This window comes from Nicotiana sylvestris, chromosome 6 (genome assembly GCF_000393655.2).
Source record: "Nicotiana sylvestris chromosome 6, ASM39365v2, whole genome shotgun sequence".
Taxonomy (NCBI): domain Eukaryota; kingdom Viridiplantae; phylum Streptophyta; class Magnoliopsida; order Solanales; family Solanaceae; genus Nicotiana; species Nicotiana sylvestris.
This window is the reverse complement of record NC_091062.1, coordinates 59,199,718-59,218,380: the sequence shown is the minus strand read 5'-3', so window position 1 is coordinate 59,218,380 and position 18,663 is coordinate 59,199,718. Positions and strand designations below refer to the sequence as shown.

Here is an 18,663-nt window from a genome sequence, read left to right as displayed (position 1 = left end):
GCTGAGCTTTTCTCCAAATGTACTAAGAAATACGGATGATCTACCTACCAAATTGAATATCTACGAGTCTAGTTTCTAACACATTAAACCGTTTGTCGATACAATATTGGAGTAGATAGATATTCGCATTTTTGTGAGACTGCGCAAATAGCTCCCTTGGGACCCATCCAGCTCCTATTTAAGTTAATTTTAACTCGTTTTAACTCATTTTTCACGACTAAAATAGTTCCTAAACCTCCTAGATTATCTCCAAGAGTTTCTCCATGATTCTAGACTGAATACCAAAGATAAAACATAAATCCAATGCTAGAAATCTCGTGGTGCTTGCTAGATCGTAGTTCTTCATCTTGTGGCTATTTTGGAGGATTCTTAAAAGTGAAGTAACTCGGGTTTCATGTTTTACTTATTGATTAAGGTAAGAATCATTTATTCCTTCATATATATTGGATTTTCAAGGCGAATTACAAATATGTGCACACCAACTTGAACACCAAAAGTTGATTCAAGAAGAGAATACAAAACCTATAGTGTTGTGGTGTCATTAAGGATAGTTATGGGCTGTGTTTGGCAGAAATTTCGTGTTTTTTCTACTGTTTAAGGTGAGTATAACAACCTACTATATGTGCTTGAAGTTGTTTGTGTGTTGGTTATATTATTTGAGCAAAGTACTACAAGAGGAGACTTGAAATAGTTTGAAATGTTATTGTTTTTAATGGACTGTTTTGGAAAGGTTGTTTCCATGAACTTTAAGTAGTTAGAAACCTTGAAAGGTGACTTTAGTGTGAAGTTGTTATTATAAATATATTGTCTATATGTCGAACTCACTGTTGGTACTGTGAATATGAAGACAAAAGACAACATAACAATGGAACATTGTACTTGTTGTTGTTGTTGTTGGGTTGTTTGAAGGTGAATTAGGAGATGAATAGGAGGTTAGAAGTCCTCACATTGTACTTAATATCATGCTGGATATATTTTTAAGTTAATGAACGAATGACTTTGGGGTTTAAGGGTTCGAAAGGGATTTAATCCGAGCTTGTCGTTCGTCATGTTAAATAGTAGTTTCGTTGGTGATGTTTAAGCATATGTTATTATGTAGCTTGATTTGTGTTGTGGTGCTGAAATTATATAGGTGAAGATTGTATGGTTTCTTGTTGGTGTATGGACTTGGGAAAGCAAGGAAAAAAAGGGAGATGCCACTTGTTTTAATATAAATAAGCTTGCCGTTAATTGTACGATAGTTGCATCTTTGGTAGCTTAACGGTGGCATTATTATCGTTGTTGTAGATTGAAGTGCGATGAGACGAGTTCAACATGGTTACCGGAAAAAGTGTGATAAGGTATGTTAAGGCTAAATATTTTCTTCATTTTGACATGATCCCATAACTACATGCGTTTGATAACGAGACATAATGAGAAGTTTGTATTCCTGAATTTATGTATAGTCTCGTAAGTTATTTATTCTCCCTTATTAGGACTTTATATTCAGTTAAGTATTTTCTTATTCTAGTCAAGAGAGAATAGGGTCTATACATATACAATATTATTGTATTTTTACCACCATCGAGCTATAATCGGTTGGCAGGCCCCTATTGGGCAGTATTATAGTATTTTCACCATCGTCAAGCTATAATCGGTGGGCAAGCCCCTATTGGGCAACCTCCTATCAGATGGTATGTTATATACCAAGCATATTTTGGTTGAGCGCTTATGAGCGAGCCTACTACGGCAGAACAGTTATATGTATCGAGCCTTATAGGGCCGGACAACTATTTTACTTACTATATTGAGAGAGTTAAGTCGATATCAGCAAGTAAGCATTTTTTAATTCATCTTTGACTCCCAGTTATTTTCAGTTATTATATTATCAGTTTAGTCTCATCTTTCAGTTATTCTATTGCCTTATATACTTAGTACATTATTTCGTACTGACGTCCCTTCTGCTGGGGACGCTGCATTTCATTCCTGCAGGTCCTGATAGAAAGTTGCATAGACCTTCCCAGTAGATAGAGCAAAACATTAGGTTGTTTTGGTAAGCTCCACTTCTCCAAAGTTACCAGGTCTAGACCTTGGAGTCCATTTTATATATACAGGTTTGATGGATAGGTCGAGGCTCTATCCCGGCCATAATACAGTTAAGTTATATCTAGAGGCTTGTAGACGAGTCATGTATATTTTGTACAACAGTATTGAGGCCTTGTCAGCCTTTGTACATGTTCAGTGATATATCGCTGGTTGTAGACATCCATGACGGCCTCGTTGGCCTGCATATTTATGTATATGCGATTTTGGGTATATTTAGACCTCAGATGAGAGAGACGTTATTTTTAGGTAATTCAGAATATGGCCCTGTCGACCTTGATTTGTATTGTCAGCTCGTAGGTAGGCCTTATCGGCCTAAGTTGAGGGTTATCCCTCCAGAGTTCATTGTTATAGTATGGTATGCTCGGGCCAAGTATTGCATCGGGTGTTGGCCACGCCTCTCCAGGTTTGGGGCGTACAAACATGGTATCAGAGAAGTTCTATCCTAGGGAGTCTACAAGTGTGTCTAGTAGAGTCTTGTTTATAGATGGGTTGTGCACCATATTATATAAACATGAAGCTACAAGGCATTTAGGAGTCTGTTACCCTTCTTTCTAATCCAAATCGTGCTATAAAGCTGAGTCATAAGAGTTTGAGTCGGGACTTATGTTTGCTAGTGATATAGAGATGTTTGCAATTAGAAAAATTACAGCTAGCTAGAGGGCTAATACAGCAATAGGTAAGGGCACTAATAGAGAGAGAGAGAGAAAGAGAGAGTTCTTGACGACGAGGCCCTGTTTGAGGCCCTATCAGATCGTGCATACCAGATGTGCAAAATTCCAGCTTAAGATCCTAAGATGGGAATATCAAACACACCCCATGAATAGAAAGCCATGGGAGTATCAGAAGGTAAAAGTATAAGTTTCAACAAGTAACATAAGCAAGGCGAAAAAGGGTACGAGGTACCCAATTAGTGAAGATTATCAGTATTTACAATTCAAGCAGAGAAATATAAGCATGCTGAGTTACCTTCAAGAGTAACAGAGGTATGTACAATTGGCCACACCCATCTCAGTTATGCCCTATAGGAGCTAATAGATATAGTTTAAGAGAAGGATGGGATATCAGGATGCAATTGGGGTTAGAGTAACCCAAAATGGTGGATGGATTTTTAGTTTTAGATGACATTTCTGAAGGATATTGTAAACAGGATAATAGTTCTCCTTGTGAGACACCCAAGTGGTGCACTCTAGAATATTACAGTCAGATATGAAGACTAGAATTTTCAAAAAATTGAGAAGATAAGCATTGGCATCCTAGAAGGGATAAATATTTACCTTAGTATGACTCCCGTCCCCAATAAAGAGAGAATGTTAGACGACCCGAAGAGCCAGCGAGATGGAGCAAGGGGAGTTAACATGAAAGAATGTTTCATTGAAGTTTTCATAACAAGGTACAAACAAAAATATTAGCAGGAGAATAAGACGAAATTAATTGAAGCATTGTGAGTAAGGTGATAAATGGGTGATAACGGTAGACCAAAATATGACAGGAAGACGGAGTCTATAGTCAAGTGAAGGAAAAGACAAGAGGAGACAGGACTTGATACAATAAAAGAGTATAATCCATAAAGTCATATCCTCATTTCGTGAAAGGAGTTAGTGACTCCAACGTGATTACCAGAAGGAAATGTTAGACCCCCGGAGTAATAGAAATCAGTATGGGCTAGTGAACAAGATAAGCTGAACATGAATTAGGGATAAGAAGATGTGATAGTAGCCGACATCAAGAGAATTTCAGATATTGCATTCCAGCAATAATAGAATGGACAACACAAGAATAACTTTTAAAGGTCATTTAGGAAGATGATTCCCTAAATCAAGCACTGTGAGTAGAGTTAATCTTAAGGGACCAAGTGGGCCAATTACACTAGGGGTCACTTTCATGTGTAAGAAATTCAGTTATCCCTAGTACATAAGAGTTACCACAAGGCGAGTAAGAGTCATTGAAGATGCAAAAAGACGCCAAAGATGAAGAGGTCAAACATCTATAGGTAAATCTTCATAGCATTAAATGTTAGTACTCCCTAAAAGGGGGGAAGATGGTGTGATATGGTATTAAGTCAGAGTTATGTGGTTCAGGTAACTATGGAATAGTAAATAAAAAATGTAGTAAAAAGGCAAAAGAAATAAGATTGGATTTATTCAGATCCTAAAGATATGTTACGACTCCAAAATATTATGCAAGAACGATGCTAGGGAGAGGCAATAAGGGTTATCATCGAGGATGTTATTGATAAATAAGTGTGAATGAACACTTGATACATAAGGAGCTAGTACGACAGGTAAGTTAAGACAAAGGAAATAACCCAAGAGAGGTTACGCATATCTATATAGATATGAGTATGGACCGATGAGTGGTTAGTTGATTTAGGAAGAGCCTAGTTATCTTTAGACAAGAGGTCTAAGATAAATCAGCAGATCATGCAAGACAAACGCAGTGAAACCTAACATAGGAAATTTAGTCTCGCAGAAACGAGATGGTAATCCTAGAGAAATATTCAGATAGAAGTTGGGGTAGTTAAAGGTACCGTATAAGTGTTACGGAAATAAAGAGAGTTCCACTGGATATATATTCAAAATTTCAGTTCAGAAGTAACCCTACGAGCACAAGGACGTGAAGGTAAGTAACTAAAGATAATTATAGGCGAGTAAGAACGTCAAAAATTCTGTCGGGTATAAGATGTAATAAGCTCGCAGCTTTACAAGAGTCAGAGAGCCCCCCCCCCACACAATTACTACAACGAAATACTAGCTGAGAAAATAAGGAAGAAGGCTTCAACCTATGCATAGTAAGTTGAAGAAGAAATGGTCTTGTAATAACAGTCTCACTAAAACATTGTATGCACTCCATAAGAAAGTGACACCTATCATGGCTAATGAACGGGAAGTAATTATCAAAAGTTATATTTGAAATCATACGAGTTAGAGGAAATCGCAGTATTTGTAGGCACATATAAGCCAAGTATTCATACAGCAAGTGGCATAACCAGGAAAAGTAATTGCTTATGTTTAAAGACAACTAATAAGGCACGAAAGGAAATTTATGGTGCTAGCAACTTAAAGGAAGGTTGCGAATAGTATAAATAGATATGTGTAGGTCGCAAGCTAAGTATGGTAGAGCGGCAAAGTTTTAGGTATACCGGAGTAAGGATAAGGAAATGTGAGCAAGAAGATGACAAGAATAGGAAAGTCCTTGGGATTAAGCCCATCAAGCAAAAGATATGATGGTTTCTGTAAGTTATAGAAAGCTCAGTATAGCCTGAATGAACTTGGAAGAGTCTAAGACTAGGAGCATTTAGAAGAGATGAAATATTGCCCTGGTAGTAGAATGGTGTAATTGTGATAGATAAGGGGATAACATTTAGGCCCTTGATTAGGTAATAATATAAGATGAACCACGTTGGGATGCCACGAAATATGATTATTGAATTATAATATCGTCCCTAGGCGGATCAGATAAATCATTTCAGATGTTCCCCGATGAGACGTAAGCCCTAGTGACAATATACTACGTAAGAGGTTTCAAGTTATTAGTGGTAGATTATAGATCAACATTAAGGTGAATCAACAATAGATGGATATAAGTTCCAAAGTATGAGAGGAGATTAGGATGTCATTCTTTAGATGAACATGAAAGGAGATTAGGATGTCATTCTTTAGATGAACAGTAATAATAAAGCATTAAAGAACTTAGATTTATACATATAGGATTAGCTGCGGGAGAGTAACTTGGAGTTGGGTAGCAGACCTCGGTAATAATAAATTAAAGTAAGTGTTATGGTATAGTCTGACCTACCTAGATGTAGTAAATCCATAAGGATAGATTACTGAGGCTATGAAACAAAATATAGAAATAGTCGTAAGTTCGAAAAAGTACCGAGCGGAGAACTTCAGTACATGCATAGATGCCTAAAGGAACAACTTGTCATAGTAATGCATATGTTCACAAAGTGAGGCCTAGAGATTGGCTAAAAGCTGGAGTAAAAGGAGAGAAGAGTCACATAGGCGTGCATACAAGAACAAATACATACATGTTGCATGAAAGAAGGTAGCAACAGTTACGAGATTAGAAGAATTCCGACCATAGGTCGTGGTGTGAGAAAGAGGCCTAAAAGGGGGAATGCCCTAGCCTTTGGATTTATTCACATAACAGTTGCCTAGATGGCAAGGACAAAATAAAAGTATTGTTAAGAGCTATAGGTTATGAGACTAATAAGCATATCAGTCAACATTCGAGGACGAATGTTCCAAAGGGGGAATAATGCTACACCCCATAGTTTTGTACGTAAAAATACATCGTAAGTCAACTAATGTAAGCTCAGAAATGATATCATCTTTGAAAGTACATAAAGTAAGTTAATCATGTTAACTTGGAGGTTATAAATACTTAAGATCATGACCGCAAGTACCAATAGGGTTGGAAGGCTTAGAAGCTAAATAAATTGAAGAAAATAAATTTCGTCTAAAGTCGACAAGTTGGGAATGTTACAATATGTACTTTTGGGGTGAGACTAGGGTACTCAACATGATAAGGAGGTTATGTTTTGAGTTATTTTAGTCTTATGATAGTCTTGTGTTATGAGAGAGTTGTGGAACAAAAGTTGGCAAATGTCATCACAAGTTACATTCATAAATGTGTTGAAAATTAGGTCAAATGCAACTGAGCTTTTCTCCGAATGTACTTAGAATTACGGGATGATCCACCTACCAAATTGAATATGTATGAGTCTAGTTTCAATTCATTAAACCATTTGTCGAGACGACATCGAGTAGAGAGATATTCGCTTTTTTAGACTACGCAAGCGGCTCCCTTAGGACCCACAAAGTCAGTGGAAAAGTCCAGCTCCTATTTAAGTCAATTTTAACTCATTTTTCTCGACCAAAAAAGTTTCTATAAACCCTCATAGATGCTTTCTAAGAGTTCCTCCATGATTTAGAGTGAATACCAAAGATAAATATATGAATCCAATGCTAGATATCTCATGGTGCTTGCTAGATCGTAGTTCTTAATCTTGTGGCTATATTGGAGGATTCTTCAAAGTGGCGTAACCTCAGGTTTCATGTTGTTCTTATTGATTAATTCAAGAATCATTCCCTACTTCATATATATTGAGTTTCAAGGCGAACTACAAGTGTTTACATACCAACTTGAACACCAAAATACAACACCTATAGTGTTATGGTGTCATTGAGGATAGTTGTGGGTTATGTTTGGCTGAAATTTCATGTTGTTTCTACTTGTTAAGGTGAGTATAACAGACTACTACATGTGCTTGAAGTTGTTTGTGTGTTGGTTGAATTATTTGAACAAAATACTACAAGAGGAGACTTGAAATAGTTTGAGATGTTATTGTTTTTAATGGACTGTTTTGGAAATGTTGTTTTATATAAGAGATAAAAATTTCATATATGTATATTTTACAAAAATAAATTCTCGTAAAATAATGGGAGTACTAAAAAAATTAGCATGCCTAGCGCCTTCTAATCCGTATATTAAAGAGATATAGACTTTTTCCTTCTTCAAATAAGGCAATTTTAGCAGTATTTTTTTGAAGGATTTGTGCCAAAGTATCCAACATAACTTTTAGTACTATGAAAATGAGCCTTTAGTTTTATATAGTTTCTGAAATTTTAATTTTTTCGATATTTGTACACATTCACACATATTAATAGTGAATAGTTCTACTACAATTAGTATATGTTGAATTGCTCTATTGACAAAAATAAATTCACTAAAAAATATTTTAGCGGACTTTGAAAAATAATAATGGGAGTACTAAAAAAATTAGCATGGCTAGCGCCTTCTAATCCGTATATTAAAGAGATAGACTTTTTCCTTCTTCAAATAAGACAATTTTAGCAGTATTTTTTTGAAGGATTTGTGTCAAAGTATCCAACATAACTTTTAGTACTACAAAAATTCAACATAACTTTTAATACTATGAAAATGAGCCTTTAGTTTTATATAGTTTCTGGAATTTTAATTTTTTCGACATTTGTACACACTCACACGTATTAATAGTGAATAGTTCTACTACAGTTAGTATATGTTGAATTACTCTATTGACAACAATAAATTCACTAAAAAATATTTTAGCGGACTTTGAAAAAGCATTTAAGCATTACACTACATAGTCATTTCTAACCTTCAATCACTATAACAAAACATACTATATGTTTCCAATCCATTAATAAACACAATGAAATAGTAAATAAACAATATAATTCTATTAAATATTTTATTATAATATGCATAGGTGAAAATCTAAAAATGAAAATAATAGAAAATATTTTATTATTTCTACAAGGAATTAGAAAACCAAAGTAGAAAGAAATAATGATAACACCCAATTTTCAGATTTGATTTGTTTTCAGATTTGCTACTCTGTAGCTTCTCTTTTATCATTTTTCCTTCTTTTTTTTTCTTATTTAAGGGAAAGGAAAAACTATGAAGGTTCAATTTCCCTTATCTTTACTTCCTTGTGAAGTAGTCCTTCTTTCTTCTTTAATGTTTTTTCCTTGTTTTTCTTTCGGCCGATAGATGTTCTTCTTTCCTTCAGTAACATTGGAACAACATATTCTCTCAAATCACAAGACAAATTCCTCGTTGTCCTCCTCCATTATTTTCTTTAGATCCTCCGCTTTGCGCACTATGCACTGTAAATTGAACATAATTTTTTCATAAGTTTAGTCGAAACAAAAAATAAATTTTTTCATGCACATGTATAGATTTATTCGATTTCATTAAACAGATGGCAAAAATTTTCATTTTCCAAAAATGCTCTTGAAATTCAAATCAAAGAGAAGGTGAAATGAATAACCGAATTTGAAATGCATTTTCATTATATGTTTCTTTTTCTATTCATTTTCCTTTTTCAATTTTTTCTTTCCATTCATATTCTTTAATCGTCCTCTCCATTACTCATCCCCTAAAATCTAAATAAGCTCTTATTCCAGCAAAAATGTTATCACTTCTTTTCTATCCTCCTAACTTCTTTTTTTCATCCTTTTGCTACCGATACTTTCTAGTACTTTACCTCTTTTCTACGGTTACACCAAAAGCACAAAAACTTTGCCTTCTTCATGGCTGTGAATTTTTCTTTTCTCCTAATTCTCTAAAAATCTCTCAAAAGAATTGCTTCTTCTGTGTCAAGAAGTGCATGCCTCACCGAACTCGATCTTAGTTCTTGTTCTTTTTTTTTCTTTTCTTTTTTCTACCAGCATATCAGAAAAAATTTATCCTTTCACATAGTTAATATGGAGTAACAAAATATCTGACAAAACACTTCAAACTTATGATGTTAACATGTAAAATTATAAATCGTAAACCATGACAACTCCAATATATAATGACATTTATTTTGCTCAGTTATAGTAAAGTGTATCTTTGAGGGATAACTAAAAAATGTGGGAATACTTTTAGAGGACTTGACTTTATTTCTATTACGCTCAATTTACTGTATCAAAAAATATATCTATCTATCTATACGCAATAAAATTTGTTCGAAAATTGAAAGGTTAGTCGGAATAGCAGTTACAAAAAATCATGTTCTTGCCAGTCTTGCAATGTGAAACTCGAATTCCTTCTTTTGTTGTGCAAATCCTGTCATGAATTTTACCTTTTCTGATCAAACATTACCATTACTACTTAATTCAACAAACAGCCTTTACTAATTCTTGCTCTGCTCCTTGGATGTATATGTATTGTAAGGTAAATGTTGAGTGTATGTGAAATTGTGTGTAAGAAAGAAGATCAAATAATTTATGGGAAGAAGAGAAAGCAAGGTTCTTTTGGCTTTAGGGATTTAACAGGGGAGAGGGAGTTTTTAAGCAAACGGATAATTGAAGAGGCATGAGACGTGCCATGTCAACACTTTTTGGCCCGCGATATATAGATATAGATTCCTATTTAACAATTTTAAAAAGTTAAAAATTATGACATTTACAACAGAAATTAACCAACTCATATTTTCTATTTCTTTCATCTTTGAAGTATCAAACAAAGGTCAATTCCATTTATGGTCAAACTAAAAAGAGGTCAAGAACGAAGGTGCTAAATACTGACGAGAAGACACGCTTAGATTACCGCCCAAGTCATTTAGCTATGAATTTACTCTTATAGAACCCACAATTACCTCTTTTCTTTTCGTCGCCTTTTCATCTTCTTGTATCGTGGATCTATTGAAAATAGTTTTTCTATCGCTCGGGTAGGGGTAAAGTCTGCGTACACACTACCCTCCACAGACCCCACTAATGAGATTTCACTGGGTTATCGTCGTTGTTTCTTTAAGCCTGACAAATAAGAGATTTGGAGTCCTTTAGCTTTATTACTGCTGACATCTACTTCGTTTGAGTTTTTTTTTTAACTTGCACGTGTATATCAAGTCAATTATACATGACAGTATATACTAAAAGGTTTTGTAAATAATCATGTGGATCTATCATATACACCTTTTGATAATACTTAAGAATACTACAAGATAATACCAACAGATTAGTGTCACTCCCCTTTTTACCCCTCCAAAAGATAACGTGGGTTATGGATTATGGGTTAAAGAGTTTTTCCAATTAAAGTGACAATTTTGAAATAGGGATTATTTTATTTACAGAGTCGCCACTTGGAATTGATTTTTACTGGTGTTCCAAGTCACCTTTTATTTGTATCTCTATTCAAAGGAAGGTTTGACTCTATTATTATTGGTCTGCAAAAATAAAGTCCGGGTAAGGAATTTTGTTGACCGGGGAGAAGGTGTAAGGCATTCCCTGAGTCCCGTGGTTCTAGCACGGTCGCTTTATTGACTACATTTGGCTTGAATTAAACTTGGATAAACGGTGACTTATTTGATTTTTATGTTTTTCTTATGTCCGCTTTTACTTATTTGATAAAAAATAATAATAATAAAATGTCATAATCACACTACGCTAACGAATGTGTAATCTAGACAAAATTTATTGGCTTAGTCATAACAGCACTACGCAAGCGAATCCACAGTCTTGACAAAGAATTATTAACACGTTATTACTTTCAGAAAAATTACTATATTTGTGCATTGAAAAAATTATTTATTAAGAGTTACTATCGCGCTACGCAAGCGAATCCGCGAGTTTAGCAAAGAGTTTATTAAATTAGAAAATAATTAAAGCTAGTAGAAATAGTATGAGATTACTGAATTAAAATATTAAGAGTTCATATCACGCTACGCAAGCGAGTCCGTGAAATAATAATAATAATAAAAAGTTAAAACGGACCTACTGGTTGCCTAGCGTTTAAATTAATTAAAGGTACATAAGTTATTGGATTATTATTACACATCATGAAAATTAACTAATTCTTAATAAGTCTATTCAACTAATCTAGTAAGTATTATTTTGAAGATAGATCATATTATTTATTGAGAAAATGGGCCAATTTGCTTACTTAGTTATGACATTAGGCCAACATCTATGAAATAAATCGACAAAATATTTATAGACTTCTTAAAAGCATTGGACCTATTGGACAGAATCTGCCTTGGCCAATTATTGGGCTCCGAAATTGGCACAAGCTGAAAGCCCAATAGATTTCAAATGTTGGTTTACTACGACAGCCCATCTGGGCTAAATTACGAGTCTGGCATCTTTTGCTCTAAGCCATTAACCCTTATTTTTAACTAGCAATTTCAAAACCTATTTAGGATCTAACCACTTTCTACCAAAAAAAAATCTAAAATCCTAGCAGAGATGGTCACATATAAAATCTGTAAAAATAAATAAAGGTTTCAAGCATGTCTCTTTTGTTATTTTTCAAAAACTGGCCAGAACTGCAAAGGTGAAAAAGGAGTCTTTAAGCACATTGCAACCTACTTGGAACATCTCAATTTTATATGCATCAATACTGTAATAGATAGTAAAGACAAATAAATCATGAATAAAAAAGTGTTTGATCATTCAAGGATTTATTTTACATATGAACTACAACAAGATATATTTAAACAATAAAGAAATTTAGCTAAGCACTCATTTATTTAAATGGGCATGCTCCCAACAATCAAGATGAGTTCAAATCTTCTTGTTAATGTGAAAACATCTGCAACATAAGATTAAAGAGTTACCTGAGTCGCAGAATAATAAATACAGCAACAAAGAATGGAAGCTCAACAACTAAAGCAGCATAAAAATAACAGCACAACAGCAGCAAAACCAACAGCAAATCCGTGTTAAAACAGCTCGAAAACTTAGAGAAGAAACCCAGAAGCAAACTCTAAAGAGGACTTATACTTTTCTATAAAAAAAAAAAGGTTTGCACTTTAAGATTCTCTTAAGACTTACAATTTCAGCTTACTAAAGGATGCTTCAGCTGCTAATTTTTTTTTTTTTGTTATTGTATGTTCAAAAGCAGAAAATGATCCCCTCCAAAATGTGATGGAGTCCCCTCTATATATCAAAACAACCAGCAATTTCAAAAAATTAAAAATCAATCTCTTAAATTCAAAAAGCAAGACTTTCTAGTTCAAATCTTGTCAAGTATTTCAAACAAAATCTGCTCTCCACTATTCAAAGATAGACTTTATTCAAATAATGTCCAAAGGTCTACATTTTCTTACCAAACAATTTGACTTTTGAGTGTTGTACTCAAAGAGTCTTGAAGCAGTAAACAAACAACCAAACAAGTATCATATACTCTTAAGTATTTTTCATTACCTCACTTTTATCAATACAAAACTATTTTACTACTTCAATAAGTGCAAAAACAGAAAATTTAACATTTCAAACTTCAAAAACTAATGCTAAAATAATTAATAATAGACAAAAATAAAACCTGAAAATTAAAAATAAAAATAAAAAAATCAGCCATGAAAAAGAATAATATTTTACCATTTTACACATCAAAATGCCGAAAAAATGGTGGTATGCCAAAGAGGGTGTTCCGGGAGGTCGCCGGAATTAGGCCGGATTTTGGTCGCCGGATTTTTGGGGTAGAATTGACATAAATAGCTAGGTCTTGAGGAGCTCTATCCATTGATGTAGGTATTTTGGGGTGGTAGTGGTTGGAGCTTCAAGAATTTGGGCAAAAAAGTTACGGAAAAGTTTCCTAGATCTAAGATTCAAGGAGTTTGAGGGATTTTTTTAGGATTTGGTTTGGAGATATGGAAAGAGGAAGTTGTGGAGATTACGTGGCGTGAATTTGGAGGTGTTTGGAGATGGTCCGCCGGCGGCAGCGATTTCCGGCAGGCGGCGGTGGGCGGAGCTGGGGCGGCGTAGAGAGAGTGAAGAGAGAGAGAAGAGAGAAGAAGGAGACGGAAAGAAAAGAGAGGAAATAAGGGGGAAATGGGGCAAATTTTTGGGAATTTTAGGCTTTAAATACCTAGGATGAAGATCAAACTAGGACCGCTTGGATTAAATCAAGATGGGTGGATGAGATTGAATCTTGTCACTTAACCAAAACGACGTAGTTTCAAGACAAAACTACGTCGTTTTAAGCTCTTCTTGGCAGCTTCCTTTTGGACCGGATTTGGGCTCAAATTTTAGGCCAATTTTGGCACAATTTTAATTAAATTATACTAGCCCAATCCGTACCCCGTTTATCAAACCATTACTCAATTCTTAAAACCTATACATACACAAATAAGAACAAACACATACACATACATACATACATACATACATACATACATACATACATACATACATACATATATATATATAAGGCAAAAATTAGGCATTTACAATTAGTACAATAAATTTATTTACAACACACCCTCAATATTTAGTTAAACAAATAATAACAAAATTGACTTATACCCGTAAAATAGATTGCGTTGATGCCTTTTTTGATTGGATAATTGTGTTCATATATGAATATGGATAGATAATATAAAATGTAGTATAGATTGCATTGATACCTTTTTTGATTGAATAATTGTGTTCATATATAAATATAAATAGAGAATACGTGAAAACTAACAAAAATAAAAGTATTGGAACATTTATGGATTATATTAAAATGAAAAAGACAAGACTATAAATCAAAATTTGAATGCTATATCTGCACAAGTTACTTTTTATATGAAGAAAAACACAAAAATTATATATATAATAATACTTTAGTGAAAAAATTATATATATTATTGTTGTGATTCACCAACAATAATACTTTTTCAATATATAAATATAACTTCAAAACTTAGATTAGTCCATAATAATTTTTTCACTAAAATAAGGACCACTAATCTTTAGTTAATGAATGTTACTCTTCATTGTTTCTTTTCGCCTCTTCTTTATATAACTGATTTATCTTCTTCTTCAATTGCGACTGTATCAAGATTGTTAAGTTCATATTTCTCTTGAGCAATTAAAGTACATCGTAATTTTTGCACGAATTTTCAAATGGATGACTCAGTCGAGTGCCCTCAGTTGTGCAAATGGATTACTCAAACACCAACTTACTTAGCATTAGGATTCCAATTTGCTGTCTTAGACCTCCATCATATTACAACTCTACAAGTATTGGACAATGCTCTTCCTTTATTCGTCTTAATTGGTATGCTAAATCTAAAATACATAAATTAAATTAGAAAGGAACAAACGAATACTGACAGTACCTTTAGGAATTCTGGAAGAAGCTGATACTTGTCCCACCAAATTCTTAACTGAAGAAGTCAATTCCGTGGCTGAATTCATAAAGAAAAATAAGTATATTGGAGAACAAAGTACGCCAGTATATAAAGCTGAAGGTGGTTTTGATTAGAAATTGACTCAAGTATTTGCCAGATTGGACATAGCAAAATAATCCATTACAACAATAACAACAACCCAGTAAAATCCCACAAGTGGGGTCTGGGGAGGTTAGTGTGTACGCAGACCTTACCCTTATCCCGAAGAGGTAAAAAGGTTGTTTCCGAAAATCCATATCCATTGCAAATAAAAAAATGGCGGAGAAAAATGAGTTTATAACAGCGGGAAGGATGAGAATTAAAATAATGCAAGATGATATATATATGTTTGCCCTGTCACAACAAGATATTTTTTTCGCTCATGATAGATGAAGAAACTAATTTGAAAAATATTACTACCTTTCAACTACAGCTCTTAAAAGCAAACGCAAAAGATAATATTTGCACAAAAAAAAAAAAAAATACAGTTGATGAACTTACAAGGTATACCAAGCGTCAGTTTTTGATTATCTATTGATGTGTTTGCAATAATATGAACGAATTGGCGTATACCATGATAAGTAGTGGAGTAAATTGTCACTATCAAAAGTTGAAGACCGATAATGCAAAGGTGAAATTCTGGATCAAATATCAATAGGTTCAAAATGAACACAATTTTAGTGTAATTTAAAGTATATATACATATTAAAGTATTTTTGCACACACAGAAATATCTTGATCCAACCAAAAGCAAGTTGTTTGGTGAAATAGGTAAAAGTCGTATTTGATCTGTCTTTGGCTAATGTCATATTTCGGCCAATAATGGTACCGATTAGTTTAATCACCAATTGCACCTGTTGGAGTTAGCCAGGGACGAATTTTGTGGCCTAAAGCCAAATTTTATGAGAAATCTTAACTTTTTAATTTTTTTTATTATTTATTTGAAATCTATTTTTTTTTAAGCTTTTTTTAGATATAAAGTTATTTAATTTTCATATAGTTAATAACTCCTAATAAGTATTTCTTAATTGACAATATAGCTACTCAACTTAACCTTTCTTGTGGCATTATTGTTTTTAGGTAAGATTTTATCAATTTTAATTTTGAAAACTTCTTTCCGCTGAAGCAACGATAACTTGAGTTATGAACATTATTTCATAAGCAATTTAGGCATTTGTAAAAGAATTAAATCTTTTTATTTGATTAGGTGTATCAATTAAACTGTTATCTTCTAATTGTACTATTTTCCTTAATACTTTTAATTCAGAAAATAAATCTAAACTATCAATATCGAATTGATTATTATGCTTTAAGGAACATTCAAGATTAAGGCAATATTTTTTTCAAATTTCTAACATCTAGTAATCTTAGCTTTTACTGCCAAATAGAAAACCAAAAATATTTTCATATGCTTCGAATTGTTCAAATCTATTTTGAAGTGAAAAAATAACTTTGTCTATTATATATAAAAGTAATCAACTCTAAAAGACTCTTCGAAAGATTTTGAGATTTTATTATCAACATTCGCATCAAATTGTTACTTCATATATATCACACGTTTCTTACGAAATTCGGGTTTGATATCCATTTCAAGTGCAATTTCCTTGGTAGAAATTATAGCAGTTACAAATCCTTCTTCTCTATATTTCTTAGAAAGAAATTAAACTTTTTCACTTTACAAAACTCTTTTTTAAACTTATACATAATCTATTAGGTGTAACAAAAAATAGGGCCCCCACAAATATGGGGCCTAAAACGGTTGCTTTACTTGCTTTATGGAAGGGTCGCCCCTGGAGTTAGCTATTAAGGGTATCTTTTCCCTCACAACTAATGGTTGGGAGTTGTGTCTGTTAATGAAGCATGAAGGCTAAAACGTTGCTTGGGGTCTCCCGCAGGCGTTGATTTTTTTTTTTTAATAAGTTGGTCTTTAAATGATTTAAAAGGGTATTTATGTAATTTAACTTTTAACTTTAGGGATTCATGCTTTTAATAATAATTAGTTTCTATGTACGTGCATTGCACATAAATTTTTAATCAATTATTTATATAAAAATATAATAAATTAAATTTATTAAAAAGCGATATAAAATAAAATAAAAACACTCCTTATAAAGCAATTTTTTTGAAAAAATGCAAATATCATTTAAGTATTGTACTCAATATTGTTAAATTAGTATAATACTGAATAAAAAATGGATATCATTTGAATCTATAAAGCTGATCAATTAAGTTAAAGTAGATATTATTTGTACTTATTATGCAGATATATGAAATGTGATCGATCATATCTTACCTAATACTTTTAAGGAGGATGATGTTTTTGGTGTTTGTTTTTTTTTTTGTCGCTTTGGCTATTATGTGATGACCAAACAATTTGTTGTTAATTTTCATACTCATTTCGAATGTACAACATAAAATTATGTGTGGAAACATGTCGGCAAATATATAGTCCAACATTGGAGATTATTTGAACACATACATTATTTATTATCATTGCAAAATACAAGCATAATAATAATTATTATTTTTGGACAAACTAAAATGATATCCTTCATTTTTTTACGGCAAAAGTTAAATTATGAGGATAAATATATGCTTAGTAGCATATATTGGTACAATATGAACGTATGAAATTATTATTAAAATCTCTAATACATCTCCATATCATTCGATAAGTCATTTGAGAAATCGTCCCTCGGTGATATGATGGGTAAATCTTTTTCTTTCAAAATCAACCGGTATATAAAGAAAGATCATTTTAAATTTGTTTCTTAAAATGCATACATTGGTGTTGAATATATAAGATAGTTAAATTTGTTAGAGATTCTATATGGTGGAAGAACATTACAATATTAAAATTTTTAAGTATTCTTCTTGATAGTAGTTGTTGATATTATCTTTTGATGAGTCAAAAATAAGAAATATTTCTCTTAATTTCACCTATGAATTTAATAATCGTATCTCATTTAGTTGATCAACATTATTCATTTATGCTAGATAAGAGAGTTTTTTTCCATCATGTATTTTGCATAATTTTTATTTTTTAAGATAAAAATATTATTCCTTATTACGCAATTTTGTTACTACTGTCACTAAAGGACACTGGATCTTCAAAATAGACACAATCATCTCTTATTATATGCTCTTCCCCATATTCGACATGAAGCAAGAAATTTCTGAATGCTAAATCTGTTTTTTTGTTCTCATATTTTTGTTAGCTAAATTTTTTCATTTGATGCCATGATTTTAAGGTTAGATTTATAGTTTATATTCTCGTTTGATTTTGGATCTACTGATAATACATAATGAAAATCATCTCCAAAATTGTTACCTTTTTTTTTCAAAATAAATTTCCTGCAAATATCATCACTTTTTCACCAAATAATTTATTGGTGTCTCTATATCACCAACCATTTTGATTGTTTGACGCTTGAACGTATATGCTTTATCGCAAAATATTAATTTTTCTTTTTTATTAATTTATTATCATCATTCTGCTTTCACGTATTGTGGTGGCTATCTTATATCATGCCCCAAACTGAAGGAGCAGAATTGGGTATCCAGTGCCTTAAAACTTATGATCGAGTGAACCAATATTCATTTCATTCTTAGATTATATGACACAACTTATTGATTATTTATTATCATGCCACGAATATTTGTACCTTTTTCACCATTGCCTCTAGTATAAATAGAGTATCCATCCTTTTCTTGTATGGATGTATTAGTACGTCGAATTTAGTAGTTCTTACATCGATCATCTTTCATGCAAATAAGTGGTGATTGCATTTCTATTATCAACTGGCCATTTTGTAAAATCAGGATTTAGTTAAAACCATTTGGCATTAATGTATTTTTTACATTAGTTAAACATTATCTAATGTACAAAACAACTATGAATTTTACTGAATTTTTGACTAATATGATGTATGGAATTCTAAAACAAT

General features: G+C 32.7%; 1 long non-coding RNA gene across 1 annotated transcript; it reads right to left on the bottom strand.

Annotated features, from left to right (window-relative positions):
* Positions 1-11,988: 11,988 nt before the first annotated feature.
* On the bottom strand, positions 11,989-13,376 carry LOC104243499 (uncharacterized). Its single transcript, XR_011400632.1, has 2 exons — positions 12,939-13,376; positions 11,989-12,150 (listed from the first exon to the last, which is right to left on the bottom strand). It is a non-coding gene; the product is annotated as an uncharacterized lncRNA (long non-coding RNA).
* Between the last annotated feature and the right edge of the window lie 5,287 nt (positions 13,377-18,663).